General features: G+C 34.2%; 1 protein-coding gene across 8 annotated transcripts in view; it reads left to right on the top strand.

Moving 5' to 3' along the window:
* The first annotated feature begins 277 nt into the window (after positions 1 to 277).
* The window catches only part of LOC143234604 (serine/threonine-protein kinase tousled-like 1), a 67,120-nt gene continuing 45,782 nt past the window's right edge, over positions 278 to 21,615 (top strand). For 3 of the 8 annotated variants that reach the window (XM_076472070.1, XM_076472067.1, XM_076472069.1), the window contains exons 1-3: positions 299 to 628; positions 5,038 to 5,114; positions 6,574 to 6,723. The gene's annotated coding sequence lies outside the window, so the exon portion shown is untranslated. Of the gene's footprint in view, positions 629 to 5,037; positions 5,115 to 6,573; positions 6,724 to 21,615 lie in introns of all 8 variants that reach the window. The other 5 variants (XM_076472074.1, XM_076472073.1, XM_076472066.1 and 2 more) reach the window with 4 other exon arrangements.

Here is a 21,615-nt window from a genome sequence, read left to right as displayed (position 1 = left end):
AATAAGGTTGGTCATTTTTGAATTATTGTGATAATTGTTAACAATATAACTTATAATAAATATTTTTAAAAGTTCTGTTGGGAGATAAATTCTAACAGACATCTAGAATACTATAAAAAACATTTAGGGCCTGGTTGCAAAAGTGCAATAAAACTAATTTTGAATTTAAATAAAGTTTCTTAGTACATTTTTATAAATGTAAAGATAATACATCTATAAAACGATATAATAAGAATTACAAATAATTATATTTAATCCAAAGCACAGAAGGCCTACATTTTATAATTTTCGACACATGACGTCATCACATAGAATTAGGCTTATAACATGTGAAATTACAATAAAAATATGAAAGTCTGTACCGAAATTTACGGTGTTGTAATTAAACTGAGATGTGTTTCGCGTCAGAGTGTGCGGAGGTTAAGTTGTCCTGTTACGTAGGGTAGATAAAGAAGTATTGCCGTTTGTCTGTTTACTAGTTCAAAGATTAGGCTTAGGAATGTTAATCATAATATTTAGGCCTAGTATCAAGCAGTGAATTAATTGTCCGTGGAACACATGTAGTCATCTAAAAATCTGACCCATGGTAATGTACGGTCAGACTAGGAGAAACTTTAAAAAACTTAAAGTAGGTATAGTATTACTATAGTTTTAACGGACATTTGACCAGATTCAGTTAACTTAAGAAGTTATGTAAATTATATTTTTTAATTTTAATTAAAAAGGTTTAAGCATATTAGGAAATAAGTTATATTTAAAAAGTTAATAGTGACTTACTAATATATACTAATACTCAGTAATAGTGTATAAATTATTTTATATGATTCTATTTTAATTTTAAAGACTATGTATATGTTAATGTTGTAGATACTTGTAAAACTTAGTTACTGAGTCTCTTGCATAGAAAACTTAAACTCGCATTAAATTTTGTTCTACAAGAACATAATCATTGAAATTACAGATGTTCATTTCAAACATCGTTATCAGTATTATTCCTTTCACAATAAAACAACCAATTAAAATTAAATTCAGTATTAAAAGTTTAATGGTTTTCCTTCATTATACTTTCAACTCTTTCATTCCAACACCACGACTCTTCAAACTAACAAATCTGAACATCACTAAAAGTTACCAGTTAGGTACCTCACACTAAATTTGTTGTGATTATTGCTATGATAATGGTAAAAACCTTTCCATGAATTACAAGGGGGTTAAAATCAAACTTTGTACAAAGAAAGAAAATACTATAAGTGTATTTGTCACATGTTATTACAATTAAAGATTCATCAAGGGACTGTAAGGTTTAATCAGCCTTACAATTACACCTAAATCTTCCTTTTTATTACACCTAAATCTTCCTTTTTATTACAACCAAATGTTACTTTTCATCAAAAAACTTGAGTGAGCCCTTTTCAAATTTCTATACCCTGTGTGACAAGCTATACACTTCTGTGTTCTGGTCCATATCATAAGACTTGCTAAAATTCATTTTGTTAAGAGAACCATTACTCATCATAATTAGTTCATCTCAGTCTGAGAAGCTGTTGAAATCAGTTATGTAGATGATAATTTCCAAACATGTTCAGCCGTGTTCTCCCAACCAGAAAAATCCCAATTTTGTGTGTGTGTAACTTTTTGCTTTCTAATACTGCCTAACATTCTTATTTATGTATTTCATGAATATTCAACATGCTAATTAATCTCTTTTGTGGTACTCTACCAAATACTTTTAAAATACTACATGCAAGGTGATGACCGAGATGCCTTCGTCCATAATGGTGGGAGCTTTTGTGAAATATTTCAAATTAAGGCAAGACATTCCTTTTCTAAAACAGTCTTGAGAATATGGTTGTTATTTAATTAAAACTTGTCTTCTTTAATGACTTTTTACCATAAAGTTCTTGACATTTTATTAATAGAAACCAAATGAATAATCCCCTGGTTTTTCAGACTTTCATAAACAATTCTGTTTTGTTTTAAACTGTAAGAATCATAAGAAAAGGTAACTTCATAGCCTATGTAAGTCAGGTGTCTTAAATAATAACTAATATCCAATCTTTCAGTAATGAATTTTGTACTTAGTATGAGGCTTTTAGAAATCTTAGCTTCCATTAACACCGGTGCTTTTCATCAGGGTTTTTATTTCTAAAAGAACTTTAAGATAAATAGATTTTAGGTAAAAATTATCACAAGTTTTAAAGCACTTGGTCAACCTGTGTAGCTGTTTTTCATCATAAGTTAACATGAAATACATTCCTTTGTGTTGAAAATAGATTTGAGGTGTTGAGCTAAGAGATTCATATCTTTAACAACAGTTTGTTTGTTTTGCTAATTATTAAATGTGTTTATTGCCATAATCCAAATATTACTAATAATATTAATACTATATTTTTTCCCTTTTATCAGTTCAAAAAGAAAAGTCTTTGGCTACATAATTGAAGAGTGTTGTGTGGGTGTGTGACTTTCCAGTTAATGAAATTAACAAAACTGTTAAGTTTTTATAAAGACTGTCTCAGTTAAACTCTGATCATGCAATATTTAATTATGAAGTTTCCTTGAATCAGGTACAAGAATGCATGTTATCATATTTTGAGTATTAATGGACCATCTCTGCATATTTATAAAAATGTCATCCTGCTATGAGTAAACAGAAGCAGGCAATTAAAACCCAAACTTTTATCTATTCTCTTGGACTTTTCTTTAATACAAAACAGGCACATGAACTGTGAAAGTAGGTTTTGCTGGGTATTTCCAATCCCATATTTCCTTCCAGCAAAATTTTATGGTTTTCGATTTATAGATCCCTGCCATCTTGAAGGACCCTTTGTCCCACAGGAGCCATTTGTTTTGTGAACCTGGACCTCACTTGTTTCTGGACTCCTCCTCATTGCTAGAGACATCTTCAAGTTGCCCACATCAACACAATTGTTAAGTAAATTTAACAATGAAGCTTTAAGTACAGCCCACAACACCATCATGAGGAGTGAAGAGAAACTATAGCTTCTGACCATCTCAGTAATCCCTCTAGGTTTGGCATTAGAGGATCTCGTACTAAACTCCATACCATGTTATTATTTAAAACCTGAACTATCCCATGTCTGCACTGCAAGAAATGTCCTTGAAGCAACAGTGTATATAAATTGTGATTTAGTAAGTTACATGAAAGATAATATACAAAATAATGTCTTCCTTAAAATGATTCTACTTACATTGATGAGAAACATTTTCCTACAAACTTGTGAAAGTTTTTTGTATACAAAGAGAATAGACTAATTCAGTTGATTCTTTCAGGTAACGTCAGTATTAGTAAGTCTAACTGTTAGCAGCATATCTGATCATGTCCTTGTTAATGGTGATCATAAAGATATACCAAGAAATATGTTTCTCATCTTTATCAGCTTCGGTAACAACATTTCCCTCGTAGGCTTTCAACCAGTATTATGCTGTGAAAAATTACAATTTTCTCTTTTATTAGTCCTTATGAAAAACAAACCTTCACAACTTGTGTTTGTTAAATAGTACATGATTGCAACTTGCTCTTGACATAATGCAAACTCTTGAACTGTTTGTACACAAATCTTCACAAATTGTGTTTGTTAAATAGTACATGTTGCAACCTGCTCTTGACATAATGCAAACTCTTGAACTGTTTGTACAAAAGAGACCAAACTAATTTTTAGCATAATTAACTTATTTCCATAAATTAATTGAAAATCACATGATCTCTAATAGTCCAGTAAGTTTCACGACCTTAAAATAGATTTGTTCGATAATCTGTCCTTCATGGAAGTTGTTACCCTCACCTAACACTTGTGTTAACAAATTAACACATTTTATTCTTAAATCTCTAGTTTCATTTATACTTTTATCTTTACCTTTAGAATGCACAACAAAAGTGCTTTTTCCAAGCTTGATGTGTCTCCTTGTTATCCCGAACTTTAACAGATTCTAGTTTATCTGTGTTTCCTATTATATGTTCATGGGTCTTTCAGTATACAGCTATCTACAGTTGAAAACCCCACAGGATACATTCCTTCCCCATTGTTATTAATAATCCAAGGTAGAAATTCATGCATTTCAAACTTACTGTTAATAATTGAAAGTAATAACTTACATTAGGCCTAACAATAACTAACCAACTGTTTGCTATCAAGATTATTTTCAACTTATTTTTTGAAGATTGTGTGTATAGTGTAAAGTTCCAGATATGATTTAAACTTTGACTTTATAAATATGATGATAGTTATGTATGTAATTTATCAATTGAGAATTTCAGTTCAGTTGAATATGAACATTATTAAGTATTGGCTGGTTAGTCAAGTATTAAAACTGCTTAATACGACCAATTATAACTCAAGGTACACTTTCTTAAAATAATGAAGTGTTTTTATTTATATAATTTTAAGGACCTCACTTTACGAATTCATGGACGATGGTGTTTGATTTATTTTAAAACTGAAACTACAAAATATCAAATGGTGATTTTAATGAATGTATAATGTATGTATATATAATATATATATATATCTTTCAGATGTTTTAGTGTGTCCATTAGAAGACATTACTAACACTAGATGTTCTTTATGACCTATGAGAGTGTAGGTGTAGTGTTACTGCCAAAACACCAACATTTCAAGCAATATTTCTGTTTGATGTTTTTTATAATCAGAGAATAGTTAGTTTCTTTAGTGCGTAAATCTTTCTTTTAACATTTGGATTGCTGAGTTTGAATCTTATAGTTTACTTATGCTGTTATGATTGTATATTGGCTGAGGTGAAATGAACTTGTACAAGTGGTTAATGAATAATGCTTCCAGCTATAAGACATTTAAAAATAATCTAGGTATAGCTGTCACACAAGCTGGAAGTATATTTGTGTGTGTGTATAATTTGAATAAAAGTTAGTCATAAGTAAATATTAGTAGAATAAGTGGTTAGAGCTGTTAAACTCTTAAAGACAGGGTTTAAATCTAAATATTTTAGAATGTTAACAACAATCTCATTACAGTGTATTCTTTCTCTGCATCCAAATTTTAGGAAATAAACCAATTGTATTTGTCAAGAGTCTTGTGGAAGACTTATTACGAGGTACGACTGTTCTTGGGAACTGATAGGTATGCAATAGGATAATGTAGAAATAGGAACTTTGAATCCTAATGAGTTAACCTCCATATTGTTATTAAGAGTTGTGTTTTGTAAGTAGAGTTTTTAGAATGACTTGTGTTGATGTGGGTCAATTTACACCAAGTTTTGGTTATTCTAATGTGGTACACGAGGACATTTAGTCACTTTAAGAATTTACACCAAGTTTTGGTTATTCTCATGTGGTACACGAGGACATTTGGTCACTTTAAGAATTTACACCAAGTTTTGGTTATTCTGATGTGGTACACGAGGACATTTAGTCACTTTAAGAATTTACACCAAGTTTTGGTTATTCTAATGTGGTACACGAGGACATTTAGTCACTTTAAGAATTTACACCAAGTTTTGGTTATTCTCATGTGGAACACGAGGACATTTAGTCACTTTAAGAATTTACACCAAGTTTTGGTTATTCTCATGTGGAACACGAGGACATTTAGTCACTTTAAGAATTTACACCAAGTTTTGGTTATTCTGATGTGGTACACGAGGACATTTAGTCACTTTAAGAATTTACACCAAGTTTTTGTTATTCTGATGTGGTACACGAGGACATTTAGTCACTTTAAGAATTTACACCAAGTTTTATAAGAGAGAAAACAGGTATAAAATATTTGAAGACCAACAGTTTTATTACAAAAGTTGTTTTACAGTAGAGAACGAAACAGAATTTAAAGTATTACTGGACAACAGAATGTCCTCAGTGTTTAAAAAAAGGGGGGAACCCCCCAAACATACCACAGTTCAAAACGTACAAATGTAGAAGAAAGAGATTATATGATCCATTGGTGTTGGCCTCTTACCTTAACTGAAAAAAAGATGTCCAAACCAAACATATAGTAGTTGTTCTTGTTGATATGCCTGTCCAGTAAGATTGAAAGTCAGAATAAAATATTACATATCACTAAAGTTTAGAACTTGTACGTATAAGTAGTTCTATTAGAAAATGAGATGCACTCTTTTTGTGTAAAACTTGCACCTGCTACCTTTCATTATCCAAGAATCTTTCATTTCATCACTCAAATAGATCTCCTGTAGACAGCTTACCTGATTCTTTAGAGATTTAGACAAAATTGTAATCAAATCATTTCTAGTTCCATGTTTGATATCATAAGAGACTTGATACATCTCAGCTCAAATGTTTTAAACATACCATTATTTGGTAGTGCATCTCTGGCATTTTCAGCAGTTCTGCATTTTTTTTCTAATTTAGGAAATCACTAAGCAATAAGACAATGAAGGCTGTTACATCTTAAGATAACATTTTCTACAAATAAACTACAACCAAGTATTTACACAGATGTTTTGAATATCTATCAGTGAATAAACCTAATGCCTTTTCTTCCTTAATGTTTTTAACAAAACCAAAGTACACTAGTTTATGCATTTCTGTATTGAAATTATGCACAGTTTGTTTTTTACTTGCAGGAACTAATCTTCGTAGCCTGATGACTTAGAGGAACACAACATTGTAGTACAAACACAGAACCTTGGAGTATTTTTATCTAAGTTTTTAACACTTGTAATGAACAGCAAAGTCCCAAAGGAGTCAATACTGGAGGGTCCTGTTAATAACTGGTATGTGGACCTAGTCAGTTAATCAGTATAACTGAGATTTGAATTACATTGATTAGTGTCAAATAGTTCATCAGTTGTAGATATGGTAATGTTGTTTAATGTCACAAAAATATAAATATATCTTAATGTTTTTGGTTAAACTGTTATGATTGTTCCATATGTTCATGTACCAGAAACACTGTCACAATGATTTCTAACTGTTGTATTTGGTTAATCCAGAGATGTTCAGCTTAATTATTAGTGTCACAGCTCATATAAATAATGTACTAATTGAAATTATTATTTCCAAATATTAGTGCTTTAGATTATTTCAGCTATCCAACATTGACATATAAGTTACGTGCAATCAATTAATGAGCCTATCAGTTAAATTGGTTAACAAATTTTCAAGAATTGCCCAGAAGAATTACCAGAATGTCATTATCTAAAAATGTATGAACCCTAAAATAAACATTTTGACAAGACCCTAACATTCATTTTCAGAATTACCATCATTTTATTCATAGCTGGCATATCTACTGATTTCATTTTGCAGTAGGTGGTATGTAGTCTGTCCTAATTTGGTGGTGTTTGCAGTCTGTCCTCATTTGGCTACATGCAGATATTTTTTGTGAATTTCTGCTCAAGAGTTGGCAGTGGGTGGTGATGGCTAGCTGCCTTTCCACTAGTTTTTCATTGCTAAATTAGGGACGGCTAGAGTGACTAGCCATCCTGTGGCTTTGCACAAAACTTGTAATAGATTTATTTTTTCACATGAGTAAAGGTTACATACTGCAACTGAGGTCAAGAATTAGATTTCTTTGTTCCTATTCAAGCCTAGTTTCTAGCATGTACATATTCCTGTTTAAACCTAGTGTGTTCAAACAAGTGACCCGGAAATATTTGGATATGTAATGGAAGCAATTAACCTAATAACCTTTTGGATACTGGACTGTGGCTCTTGTGTCACTATAAATGTCAGTTGTTACAAGGTTTTTGAGGTCTCTCTTGTTTCGAAAGGACTTCTCTTCACCCAAACCAGCATCCCAAGTCATAATAGTGAGTGAAAAGCTGGCTGGTTTGGTTACAAACACCATCATTCATTGTGAATAAAGATATTATTTTACTTTTGTTGTCCATGTGTGATGTATTCTTTGTATAACAGTGATGAAACATGTTGGCTCAGCATTGCCAGGTAATTTGGGTATTTGATTCATAATCTGAGGGTTGTGGGTTTGAATTCCTGTCCCATCAAACATGCTCGCACTTTCAGCAGTGTGGGTGTTATAATGTGATGGTTAGTCCCATTGTTTAGTAAAAAAGAGTAGCCCAATTGTTGGTGGTTGGTAGTGATGACTAGCTGCCTAACCTCTAATCTTTCACTGTTAAAGTAGGAATAACTTGCACAGTTAGCTCTTGTGTAGCTTTGCACATAATTAAGGAAACATAAAACAATTGCAGTGTGTTTTGTAGGTTCTTCAAGCTTACCTGTTAACATTATCATATCTGAATAACAGAGATTTATTGACTGCTTTTAAACAAGCTCAAACATCAAGTTTAAAGTAGTTTTGTTATTATTTACTTTACCTTTCCAACACGATACATATTGTTTTTAGTCTTTTTGACCACCAGATATTGTTCACTCTCCATTGCTTTTTAAAAGATAACTTTAGAGGTCCAACTATCTTTATTTAGTTTCTTTATTGATTTAGAACTGATACAGTCTCAAGCAGGTGTGGGCAGTCACACTGGACCCTGTACAGTTGAACCATGGATTGTGTTTGTTAATATCTAGCTTTGGTCCCTTTTTTATTCTCTATTGCTGTTTATAATTATTATGCTACTGTATAAGGAGTTAAGTTTCAGTACTGTACTAGCCATTCCTTGACAGTACAAGGTTTGTCCACTGACAGTGGTCTGAAGCACGGTCAACTGTTGTATGTACTGTCTGTTTCAATGGACTTTAACATGAACGTATTTAAAGTTTAAATGTATGCTCAAGACATCTGGTGTGGGTATTAACACTTTATTTAAAATAAAGAACAGAACAACATTTTGACCTTCTTAGGTTATCTTCAGGTTAACAAAGATGACCAAAAAGGTTGAAAGGTTTTTCTGTACTTTATTATAATTAAAGTGTTAATACCCATGAGAGCTGTTTTGAGAATGCATTTTTACTTCAAGTAGGTTTCTCATTGTCACAAATATTTAAAGTTTGCTTTCTGATTATTACAGTTATGTTTAAAATGTTGACCTAGTCTGTAATTTTTTCACAAAGTGCTGCTGTACTGGAAATAACACCAATAGAACTTCAGCTGTTTTGACTTGGAGAAAACAACTTGTAGACCATGTAACCAGTCTTTCTTGTTCTAAACTTACAATACTTTTCACTAGGATTGTATGATATCTTCTTTAAAGATATATTGAATTAAACTAAATATGATGAAGTGTTGTTTTAAATACCATTTCATTTAAAGTTTACTTTATCAAGTTCGTATAGAGTATGTATGGTTACTGGTTAGATATGACCACAGAAATAGCACATTGGTTTTGCTGTTTTCAGCCTGTTATTATTAAATGCATACATGGTTTTCCACCCACGCTCGATTCAGGATAATTTTCTATGAACTCTAGATCTCACTTTCAACCTCTTTGCAAACATTTGCTAAATATCTTATTTTCAACAAAAACAGATGAAAGAAAATCCTCTCTTACCTGCAAACAACATTAACAAGAAAGTTTTAAAAAACTACGTTTTTCTTTATAAGACTCTCTTTTGAATTTTGTTAAGATTAGTATTGTTCTATGTTGTTTGTGTTTTTATACAGTTAACATGAATATTTCCCTTCAAGTCAAAGATAATGCTTTGAAATAATAATAGTTCATGTTCAACATTATCCATGACAATAACATTTGGAATATTTCTCCTAAATTCTGATATACTTTAACATCTTCTGATTGTATCAGTAAGTTTTGTATGTTTATAAGCCTGCTGTTTTAATTAACAGTAATTTGACTGTATTACTAATTTATTTAGGTTTTAGAAGGAATGCATTAATTTTGAGTGAATTTGGTCATTTTTACCCATTTAGGTTAGGATTTCTCAAAATCTGCTTTCTATAAATTACGTCTATAACAGTTAGTTTCAGTTTAACTAAAAGTGTATTCAAGTTCTAATCACATCCTTGAAAAAAAACCAACAAGGTTTAAAAAATAATAACTTAAAGTTTCTTTGGCATGTGGGTTAATAAAGCAATACCTTGAGAATATATTCAATATTGTATAAAGGAGACAAGCTTATCTATCTAACTTCTGTAGAACTAAAGTCTCTGATTCTAGCAGTTAAAATAATCAGCCCATACCTATCTGTATTGGTGTTTACGACTCTGTCAGAAAACCACTAAAAGTGCCAGCAAACATTATTTTTTGTCTGACTTCATAAATCAATCATGTTTTTACTAACTTTTGTATTACCCCACCTTTTCTGAAGGCACTGTTAATTTCTTTCAAATAAAATGGTCTTTTACCATCCTTGATTTTTCACAGCCTTTGTGAAAGAAGTTATAATTGTCTCCGTGATCTTAATGTATCCAGAACTTTATAATCTTAGTGACATCTCACACATGCTAGTATACACCAACCAAAGTTTTACATCTTATGGCAGCTATCAATATGATGTGTGTAACATTGAAAATAAACCTGCTTGATATTTTCACTCCTTAAACAGCAGCAAAGTTATCTACAGTTGACTTTCTATCTCATAACTTTCTAGATGTTTCTTTTCAAGATTTATAAGCTGCAGATAATCTTAAACAATGTTTTTACCCATCAATGTCTTTTAGTGCTTCCTCAAACACTGTTGGAGTCTTTCATCTCTTTGCTATCAGATTTCTTCCATATTTATGAAGCTATTTTCCCATTAATTTATTCACCTTTGCTGAAAATGTTACCTACACATTATCTGAAATTTCATATAAGTTCAAGTGTTATATGGAACATCAAATAAGAAAAGAGCTCATCTCGGTTATTGTCTTTGCAGGTACATGTCAAGCTGCTTCCCCCATGTTTTGTAATATTTTCAGCTACCTTATCTGATTGTAGATGGTTTAAAGTTTTCATGTATTTCTCCATCCCTTGAACTCTTTGTATACAAGTGTTAGCTGTCTCATGTGACTGTAGATGGTGTAAGATTTCAAGTGTTTCTCCACCTCTGTTTACTATTTCTATACAACTATTAGCTATCTTCTCTGATTGCAGGTGGTATAAAGTTCAGATTTTTCCACCCCAAATAACTACTTCTGTACAACTAAGAGTTCTCACCCACCCAATTTGTCACTTTATAAACTACATTTAGGTTATTAGGGTGAAAAGTAAATCATCAGCCCTTTCTGTATTAATATTTCCAATTCACAGTTAGGGATAACTGTCTTTGGTAAAAGTTGAATAAAATACTTCAGTGTGCTGACGTTAATTAACTGGATTTACAGCTTCCACTGACATGGAGTGCTTTATACAAATCTATATACAAGATATTTTAGGATATACATATGTCCAATTACTGCACTGCTTTTGTTTTGTGTTCATGCAAGTTAGGTTATTGGTGTCATTTTTTGAGAAAGCAGTGAATGAAAATTAAAATACAATTCAACTTGCCTTAACTCAGCTGCTGCAGCTGTGACAAATGTTTCCAGGTACTCTCCGACTCTTCACGTTGCAACCGGGACAAATGTTTTCCGTTGTTGATGCCATTTATGCCTTTTTGTGCTGGGTCCAGGTTCATCATTTGGACTGTCATCACTAAATAGAGACTAGTGTCATCTTGTCTTGCTTTGTCTTCATTGTCACCCATTTAAACTCCACTAGACTGTCTTCTGAGTAAAGAGAATCAATCATATTTACATAGTAGTTTTGCTGCTCTGTTGATGCGGGCACAATCGACATGCAGTTGTCATACATTTCTCTTGGGGATCTTGTTGGTTACTGAAGGGCTAAGTGAAAAACATTAATAAATTAACATTAAGTGTCAGTAAACACTTTCCAGCTCACTTTACTCATAAGCATCGAGTACAGAAACGTTGGGTGAAAGTAAAAAACATTTGTCACAGTGTTGTGGAGTGGAATGCTGGAAACACTAGAATATATACACCCCAGCTACAGTGAAAAGTTTAAAGAACATGGAATTTTCTTAAGCTGATATGTTCTTCCTGTAGCAACAGTTTCTAAAGTGTACTACGTAACACAGGGTTACAGGGGTTTGTATTTTGCCCATGAAATAACAAGCACCATTAAAAGAAAATAGTTGTTGAATAATTTTTGCAAAAAGAAATTCTTGTGTAGACTGGCCTAAGAGATTCAATGTTTAGCACATGATCCATATGGACCTGTGATGACATCCAGAATCAGTAATAAAATTTGTTTTATGTGTGAGTGCCTACTTTGTAATGTAGTTAGGAACCAGTAACATGTTGTTATCCACTGGCAGCTAAAGGTACAAATAAAGTCCTTGTGGCTTTGTTTTCTTTCTGTGTGTTAAGTCTGGCCATCACTTGAAGACATTCTTGTCTAACTTTGATTGGTAGGACTGCATCTTCAAAATATCTTAACCAAGGTTGTACTTCTTTGGTGAGAATTGCTTTCAGAAGTGTTGCGAGGCTCCAGCAAATAGGGCCTGTGCAGATTTTATTTGACAGTGCCCCAAATTTCCAGTTGGTGTCTGGTAAAATTAAAATATAACCACAATTGATATCTTACTGAAATGCCGAAAGTCCCCATGCCCCAAGCCCTGAATCTTTTAAGCACCTACCAGAAACTTTCTTCTTTGCAGCCCTTCATTCCAGCCCACGAACAAATGTCAGTTAATTTAGTTCCATTAAGGGGCCTGGCATGGCCTAGCACGTTAAGGCGTGCGCTTCGTAATCTGAGGGTCGCTGGTTCGTGCCCGAGTCGCGCCAAACATGCTCTCCCTCCCAGCCGTGGGGGCGTTATAATGTGACGGTCAATCCCACTTTTCGTTGGTAAAAGAGTAGCCCAAGAGTTGGCGGTGGGTGGTGATGACTAGCTGCCTTCCCTCTAGTCTTACACTGCTAACTTAGGGACGGCTAGCACAGATAGCCCTCGAGTAGCTTTGTGCAAAATTCCAAAACAAACAAACAAACAAGTTCCATTAAGAAAACGACAATTTTGTTTTTATGGCAACTTTCACTTCCCCCCACACTATTCAAATGGACTAAATGTGATTGGAATTCCTACACCAACTGTCTTTTGAAAATATATATTTACTATACATGTGACAAAATATGAATTATGATACATTAAATGTCTTGTACTTCTGACAATCTAGTCTGTCCAAAGCCATCCAGGAGTAAGCTTTCAGATTTGAAGTTGATGTGTAACTTAATTTAAGACTTAGTGATTTTATTTATTGGTTGGGTGAATTATAGAACTGGGGGAGACACAAATATAGATTTAGACAAGGTAGAAACCATTCAAGATCACAAGAAACCCACTTGAAGTAAAAAATGTATCCCAAGATGGCTATTATGGGTATTAACACATTTACCAAAATAAAGTCCAGAACAACATTTCGACCTCCTAAGGTCATCTTCAGGTTAACAAAGAAGGTTAAATACTTTATCTTGAGGGTTAAACTTGACTACAATTATAAATAACTTTGATTTTCAAATGTGTGAGTTTAAGTTTTATAATACATTAACCTACAATCCTGCATTACTTGTTATTCTCAATTATATAGGTAAAACGTAGATTCATGTTTAATATCCTAATGAACTAGTAATAAATAACATTTAGAAAATTTTAAATTATTATTTAATCCTAAACTTATAAGACAGTTGTACAGAAATTGCCACATATTGGTAACAACTTCTAAGAGAGAAAAATCTACTAGTCCAACTTTTCTTTAAACAAAAACAAACAACAACATTGTCCATTGTAGTTTTGTTACTAACTTCAAACAAGGAGATAAACAATCGTATCCAATTCAATGAATGATTATAAGACAAATAAAGTGCTTGTTTTTGTTTCACTGGATAACGTATTCTTCATGGCAGTTTTCTCTAGATGTGACTCTAATGTTATGGATGACCTCTCACTCTGATGGGTTTAGTTTCAACAGAAACCCCTTCTTGACTCCTTCCATAATGTTCAAATTTCTTGTGAATAATGCAACTTGCACTTGAAACTAGAACCACAGTAAACATGACCTTTGAGCATTCTCCCAATGTATATTGTCCAATTTATTATTGAAAACAACCATTAAAACATTGACACACAACTTCTGTTCACCCATTGCACGAATTACGGTTGTTGGAAAGGAAAGTTTAATTCCATTTTGTCATTTGCCAGGTATTGCAATGACCAAAAGGACTGCTAAGTTATGGATGAGTGACTCTTGGTTTCAAGATGTTAAAATTATAGTATCATAATATAACAACGTAATTCCTGTCCTCACTTGAGTGTCGATTTCATCTCTTTGCCTATATCGAACTTGAATGTTGGTGCTGAGACGTTTTAATTAACTAAAACGAAACGCATCAAACTCTATTGAACGGGTAGTTACCCTTACCTAATATTTTCTGCTACCAGTTATTTGTCTTCTGAATCTTTAAACTATGAATTTAAAAGCTAAGAATGTTAACAAGGTTTTATATTGGTTAATCAGCCACAAAACTCCTACTGAGTAGCTCCCAGCTGGTACAGCGGTAAGTGTACGGATTTACAACTCTAAAATCAGGAGTTCGATTCCCCTCTGTAGGCTCAGCAGACAGCCCGATGTGGCTTTGTTGTAAGAAAACACCCATTCTATTGAGTAACTAAATCAGCCACAAAACTCCTACTGAGTAGCCCCCAGCTGATACAGCGGTAAGTGTACGGACTTACAACTCTAAAATCAGGAGTTCGATTCCCCTCTGTAGGCTCAGCAGACAGCCCGATGTGGCTTTGTTGTAAGAAAACACCCATTCTATTGAGTAACTAAATTTTGAAGCTCTTCGTTTCATATTTTCTTTCCCGGCGATTACACGATTTTAAATCGTATTACTTGTTGTTTTGTTTAATAATTGGTGTTACTTCTAGAATTATTCATGTTTCTTTACATTTTACTTGAAATTAAGAAATTAAAACGTATATAATATTAAAGTTTACGTAAGTACTACAAGTGTTGTTTAATAAAATTTTCAAAATATCTTGACACGTGCACTTTAACCTACCAGGAGCAAAAAGGTCAGTTTGGCTTTGTTCTATGACACGTGCACTTTAACCTACCAGGAGCGAAAAGATAAATATGGTTTTGTTCTAAAATGCAAATAAATAAAGTAGCTTCAGTTGTTAGGTTATTTTCTTTTATTTGTGTGTGTGTTCTTGATGTTTGTTTTATGTTTAGATATTCATTTGTTCATATAATGTGTTGGTTTGTAATTGTTTGTTAGAGTAATTTGGTTGTTGTCGAAGTACTTCTACGTGTGTGTTTGTTGTCGTTCCATATCTTGCATGTTTATTTCTGTAGTGTGTTGATTGTTGTGTATATTGTAAGTAGTATTTCGGGCAACCTCTGCAGTATGTTGTTGCTTACATTTAAAACGGTAGAATTTCTCATTTCTTTCGTGGCACGTGGAATTATGATGTTCCCCACCGCCACAGCCCACGATGTGAGACATTTGTAAACTACTGCTACATAACTCTATCGCTTAAAACATGCAAGACAGAAACATTCCGTGGTAAGTCGTTCTTATAAATACGTTCGATATTTCAAGCTTCATTTTAATTGGGCAGAAGGACAAATACCGAAAGGTGTTTCGGCCAATTATTATGAAAGTAATTTTTCAGGTTCCTGATTTTCATTGGCTAAAGAACAAATGAAACATTTATTTAAGTTATTGTGTTCGATAATCTGACACCAACTGTAGATCGTTTGATTTAAACCTTGACTTCTAGTTTGACTTTCATGAATTAGACAGCTGCTAAACGTTAGAGAACTTGCTTTTTTCTGTCACATTATCTTATTTTTATGCTGAAACGTAATATGTACTCAACGAACAATAATTTACTGGAAATTGGTAATTCGTATCAGATATGGTGGATTTTGAAAGGATTCCCGTTGGAAGCTTGGCTGATGGAGGAAATTCTTTTCTTCTGCATATATTATAACCAACAGGGTGCGGGTTTTTTTGTTTTTGACTTCTGAGTATAGAATCAAAACTGTCAGATATATGCAACTCATGCTATTGACGGCGACGTTTACGTCTTGAGAAATGTTTATAGTCACGTGATTTTGTTTTATTTTGTTCTATGTGATTAGTGAGTGTATGCATAACTCCAAAGCTGTGTAAACCACAGATGTGCATGTTATACTGAAGGAACAGCTGATATAGGTATATACAAGCCAAAGTACCCGTCCCCAGTTTATGTTAATCTATCAACTTGAATTATTTCATGGACTTTATAAAAAAAATTGTGTTACACTCTTGGTTTCACTCGTAGCCAAAGCTCTGAGCTACTGACCACAGTATAAAGTAATCGTTGAACCTTTCAGTTCATACTAAAACCACTCAACAATAACATATGGTAAACCTACATTTTTATTGTTTAACATTTTGAATAATAGTGTGATTAGTTTCTAATAATTTAGTATAGAATATCCTGCTTACGATATGACATCAACTTTATTAATACCTGTTATATCGTCATTTTAAAAGTGAATGTTGAGCTTTGTCTGCGTGCACAGCTTTTCAAACGGTGAAACAGACACCACGGTTCCTAGTGTGTGTGTGTGTATCAGATAATATATTACCTCCGCCGTCTGTTTTGTAACATCATGTATTGTATTTAACTTGTCTGTATAATAGTGTTTCAGACCAGTGATGTCGAGAAACCCACTTGTTGAGAAATGTATATGCAAAAACGGCTCGTTTGGGTTGAGAAAATATTTTTTACATAGAAGAGCGAACAACGTTTCGACCTTCTTCGGTCATCGTCAGGTTCACAAAGAAAGAGGTAACTGACCGGAAACTGACCACATGTTTAAAAGGGGTTGTGTAACTGAGTGTCGGAATGTAGAGGGCGGTATTAGATGTTTGAATATATAATTTTATTTATTTTATTATATTAATATAGGTATAAAGGCGTTCCTTTTTATTGGTTTATTTTGGGTTTAAGTTGTTGTATAAGTAAGGCTTCTTTAATTTTGCGTTTGTTTATGTTTGTTTCTTTATTTAGTATTTGAGTGTTTTCTATGGTTATGTTGTGTTTATTTGACTTGCAGTGTTCGAAAACGTGTGAAGGTGACTTTTTATGTTCTTTGAATCTGGTTTTCATTTTTCTACTTGTTTCTCCAATATAGAAGTCGTGGCAGTTATCACATTGTATTTTGTAAATAATGTTGGTGTGGTGTTTGTCAGTGTAGTTTTTATATAGTATAGACCTCAGTTTTGTGCCTGGTTTTTGAATAACTTAAACCCAAATTAAACTTAAACCCAAAATAAACCAATATAAAGGAATGCCTTTATACCTATATTAATATAATAAAATAAATAAAATTATATATTCAAAGATCTAATACCGCCCTCTACATTCCGACACTCAGTTACACAACCCCTTTCAAACATGTGGTCAGCTTCCGGTCAGTTACCACTTTCTTTGTGAACTTGACGATGACCGAAGAAGGTCGAAACGTTGTTCGCTCTTCTATGTAAAATATTTTCTTAACCCAAACGAGCCGTTTTTGCATATACAGTGTTTCAGACACTTAGTGGTTTGAGTGAAGGGTTGCGGGTCGAAAGGTCCAATATTCGAAAAAAGATGCAACCTGACACCTTCCACACTTTCAGCTGGAGGAACCTTATAAATATGGAAGTCATTACAACCATTCGGGTAAAAGTAATCGTGTAACCAATTGCCTTGACGCTTGTTGGTAATTCAGAGTTAGAAACGGCTACACGTGAAACTCCTAGGTATCTCTGATCTGTCCAGTTACTTCACGTGGACCTAAAATATCGTTATATGCACCTTTTATAGTGTGCTATCAGTCATTGACTCAGTGAATGGTCTTACTTACAGGAAGTTTTATTAGTATAGTCGAACAGCGACAGTTTCTTTGTTAACGAGCATGTCTGATTTGTCTCTGTTTACACTATCTGTGTTAATGTGCCCAGAGGGAGCCACGCTTATCTGTATCCCAGTTTGTCTCGTATGGTCGATTATTTTGTAAATAATACAGTCCAATGCTTTCATGTAGAAACTTTATCGTGGCCCAGATCATGTTTAAATTTACAAAGTTGACTGTAAATTGTAGCTTGTTATTATTGTCTTGTGTAAAATAATAATAATAATACTGTTACTTCTTTTGGTTTTTTAAAGTGATACCGTTATTTCAGACAACTGTTGTCTTTATGGTACACACAATAAAATATATATATTTTCGTATTTGAATATGTGCTATAAACGGGTTTTCTGAATACTTTTGTTCTTTACTGGACTAGGAGTACTGCAGGTTTCCCGAAAGTTGTCCATTTCAAGACTCGAATAAAACCAAACTTAAGAGTAGTAGATTTTTCCCTCTTCGTCATGTTCAGAGGTCATGCTGTGTTGTAAACTACAAATTGTATAATTATTTTTATTGTTGTGATAACAGTAAAATTATTAAAAGGCCCCCCTTTCGAAAAACAAATAATAATATATTTAAATTCTACACCACGTGACCAGTTGGGCGCCACCAATTAAAGTTCTTTTTATTTTTGAGAATTATTTTGATTGGCTGATCGTTGAATTTCATACTAAGTTACTCCATAGAGTGATAGACTACAGAAAGAGCAGAGAGTAAACATCATCCAACAACTTCTCGCACCGTTTAGTGGGATTTAATTATTACTCTTATAACGCACCACTGGCCCGGAGATTTAACTTTTATGATGAACCAACGCGAACCACAGTCCATCATGCTAACCACTGGACTCCAGATATGTTATTGTTTAAGGTCACGACGTTTCTCAACACGACCCACTTCAAGAACTTTCCAGCGGCCCACTGCAGAAGTGACACGTATGGTAATGTTTAATAGTTGCTATCCGGGGCTCGTATGCGTGATATTAATTTGTAGTTAACATTTTGCGAGGTAATATGTAATATACTTCGTACGTTCGCTGTTTTGTAACTTAAAAAGAAATTCTCATTTAGTTTTAAGCCTTTATAAGGCCTACTTCAAATTGCTTTGCAGCCCATCGGCTGAGAAACAATGTTCTAGAGACTTAACTGGTATGAACGTACAGTTGAGTAGCATCAAAATACAGGTGGTCGTCTCGAAGTCACACGATTTAATGAAATAAGAGAAATTACGAATGGTTTGTTTTGAATTTCGCGCAAAGCTACTCGAGGGCTATCTGTGCCAGTCGTCCCTAATTTAGCAGTGTAATACTAGAGGGAAGGCAGCTAGTCATCAGCACCCACCGCCAACTCTCGGGCTTTACCAACGAATAGTGGGATTGACCGTTACTTTATAACGCCCCCACGGCTGAAAGGGCGAGCATGTTTGGCGCGACCGGAATTCGAACCCGCGACCCTCGAATTACGAGCCGGGCCGATTTACGAATTGGAACTTCAAAGAAACAGATAATGGCTATTTGATAACATTTTGTAATAACACTTTGGTACTAGGCCGACATGGCCAGGTGGATAAAACACTAGACTTGTAGTCAGAGGGTCGCGAGTTCGAATCCTCCCAAACCTGCTCGCCCTTTGAGCCGTGGGAGCGTTATAATATGACGGTCAATTCCACTATTCGTTGTTAAAAGTAACCTAAGAGTTGGCGGTATGTGGTGATGACTAAAGTATGGACGGCTAGCGCAGATAGCCCTCGTGTAGCTCTGCGCAACATCCAAAAACAAACACTTTGGTATATTAAACGTTTTGGATTACGTTTCAAGACTGTATTACGTGTATTCTTCTGAATCCAGGACACTTTAAATAATCCATTTTACTGTATTTCGCGACATTGCGTGAAGAACAGCTTAGTCCGAAACTTTGTATTTAACAAAGTGGTTCGCAACTTTGTAAAGCCGTGACAGCGTTACAAGTGTGACTGTCAGATCCCACAAAAGTTGACGGTGGGTGCTTTGTTGACTATCCTGCTTTTCTCCCTCTAGTTTATCAGTTTAGAATTAGGGATGACTAGCACAGACTTCCTCCACTGGTAGAATGGCAAGCCTGAAGGCTTATGTCGCTGATAACCGGCTTTCGATACCCCTTGTGGGCGCAGCGTAGACAGCCCTTACATATGTGTTGTTGGAAGAAAAGATCTCGCGAAATACTTGTATTAATTTAAATTTTTAAATAAATTTTATTAACTAAAGACGAAATAGTTTGGAAAATCGATTAAAATATGTCCGTTTATTTGTATTTTAAAATACGAGAGTTTGTTTTGTTTGGACTTGCGCGAATCTATATGGAGGTTATCTGTGCCCTAATTTAGCAGAGTAAGACTAGAGGGAAGGCAGCTTGTCATCACCATCCACCGCCAACACTTGGACTACTCTTTTTATCAACGAACAGTGGAACTGGCCGTTAGATTATAACACACCCATGGGCGAAAGGGCGAGCATGTTTAGTGTGATGGGGATTGGAATCCGTAAATTGTGAGTCGAGCGCCCCCTAACCATCAGACCTTTAAGATACGAGAGATGTATTCAGTTTTGTTACGGAACGTGAGCTGGGGTTAGACCGTCGTGAGACAGGTTAGTTTTACCCTACTGATTTAAATTTTTACGAGTTTTATGTGCGCTTGTGATGTAGTGGTTATCACGTCCCCTTCACACGCGGTAGGTCTTTGGTTCGATCCCTGACAGGTGCAGGTGTGATATTTAATGACGGCTAACGCAGATAGCCTTCGTGTAGCTTTGCACGAAGTTCAAAACAAACAAACGAATCACTTCGTGAATGGTCTTAATCGAATCACTTAGTGTATGTGATACTCAGTGGTCGGTGCTGGTCAGTTTTTCTGATGCTGCTTGTTTGCCTACAACTTTAAATATAATGTAATTTAACCAAATCAGGTATTGAGAATGTTTGTGTGTGCGCGTGTTTTTAAACGAGTTCGAAATATTTAGATCGCCGAAAAATCACCACCACGTGCGTGGCGAAGTGAAAGGAAATTTCTGAGCGCCCCCGGTTATGTCTGATACTCCAGCGTCGGCTCGAGGACAGGTAACTTTAAACCGAAACTCGTGCCACGTTCTCTCCTCTCTCAGGTTTGTTCAGTTACTCTGTGGACTGCCAATAAAAACATTTGGTTTGTTGTTTTATAAGTTACAAGTTTTTCTTTTTAATTTGCTCTATTACCCTCGTCAACGTGTTCTCTCACTGTTCGCTTTGATAGTTTTTGTTGTTCGTAATTCATTATAGAGTGCACATTATGACGTCATGGGTGCTATTTGGTAAATCCCATGCAGTATTTTAAAATCCACCCACCCGATATTTGCTCAGTGGTAACATTTGAAGTCTTATAATGGTAAAATTTGGGTTTCGATACCTATGGTAGGCACGGCATGGATAAACGGCCATGTAACTTTGTGCCCAACTAAACCAACTAACAAAGACAACTATAATACGATATCAACCTTTCCAAGACTGTTTAATTACATTTTGATTATTTCTTTACAAGTAAGCAAAAAGCTGCGCAAGGGGCTATTTGTGCTCTGCCCACAGGTATCGAAACCATATTTCTAGCAGCGTGGGTCCACACACATACCTCTGTACCACTGTTATGCTTTGAACTTAAAATATTGTACAAGTAATGAAACTTCAAATTATTATTATATCTTAAGATTTGAGACGGGTTGGATGACATATCCTTAATTGAATACAATAAAGAAATCAAATTGTGTCATAACTTATTCATGTTTCATTTTC

The sequence above is a fragment of the Tachypleus tridentatus genome, chromosome 12 (genome assembly GCF_004210375.1).
Source record: "Tachypleus tridentatus isolate NWPU-2018 chromosome 12, ASM421037v1, whole genome shotgun sequence".
NCBI classification, from domain to species: Eukaryota; Metazoa; Arthropoda; class Merostomata; order Xiphosura; family Limulidae; genus Tachypleus; species Tachypleus tridentatus.
This window is presented reverse-complemented; position numbering and strand designations above follow the sequence as displayed.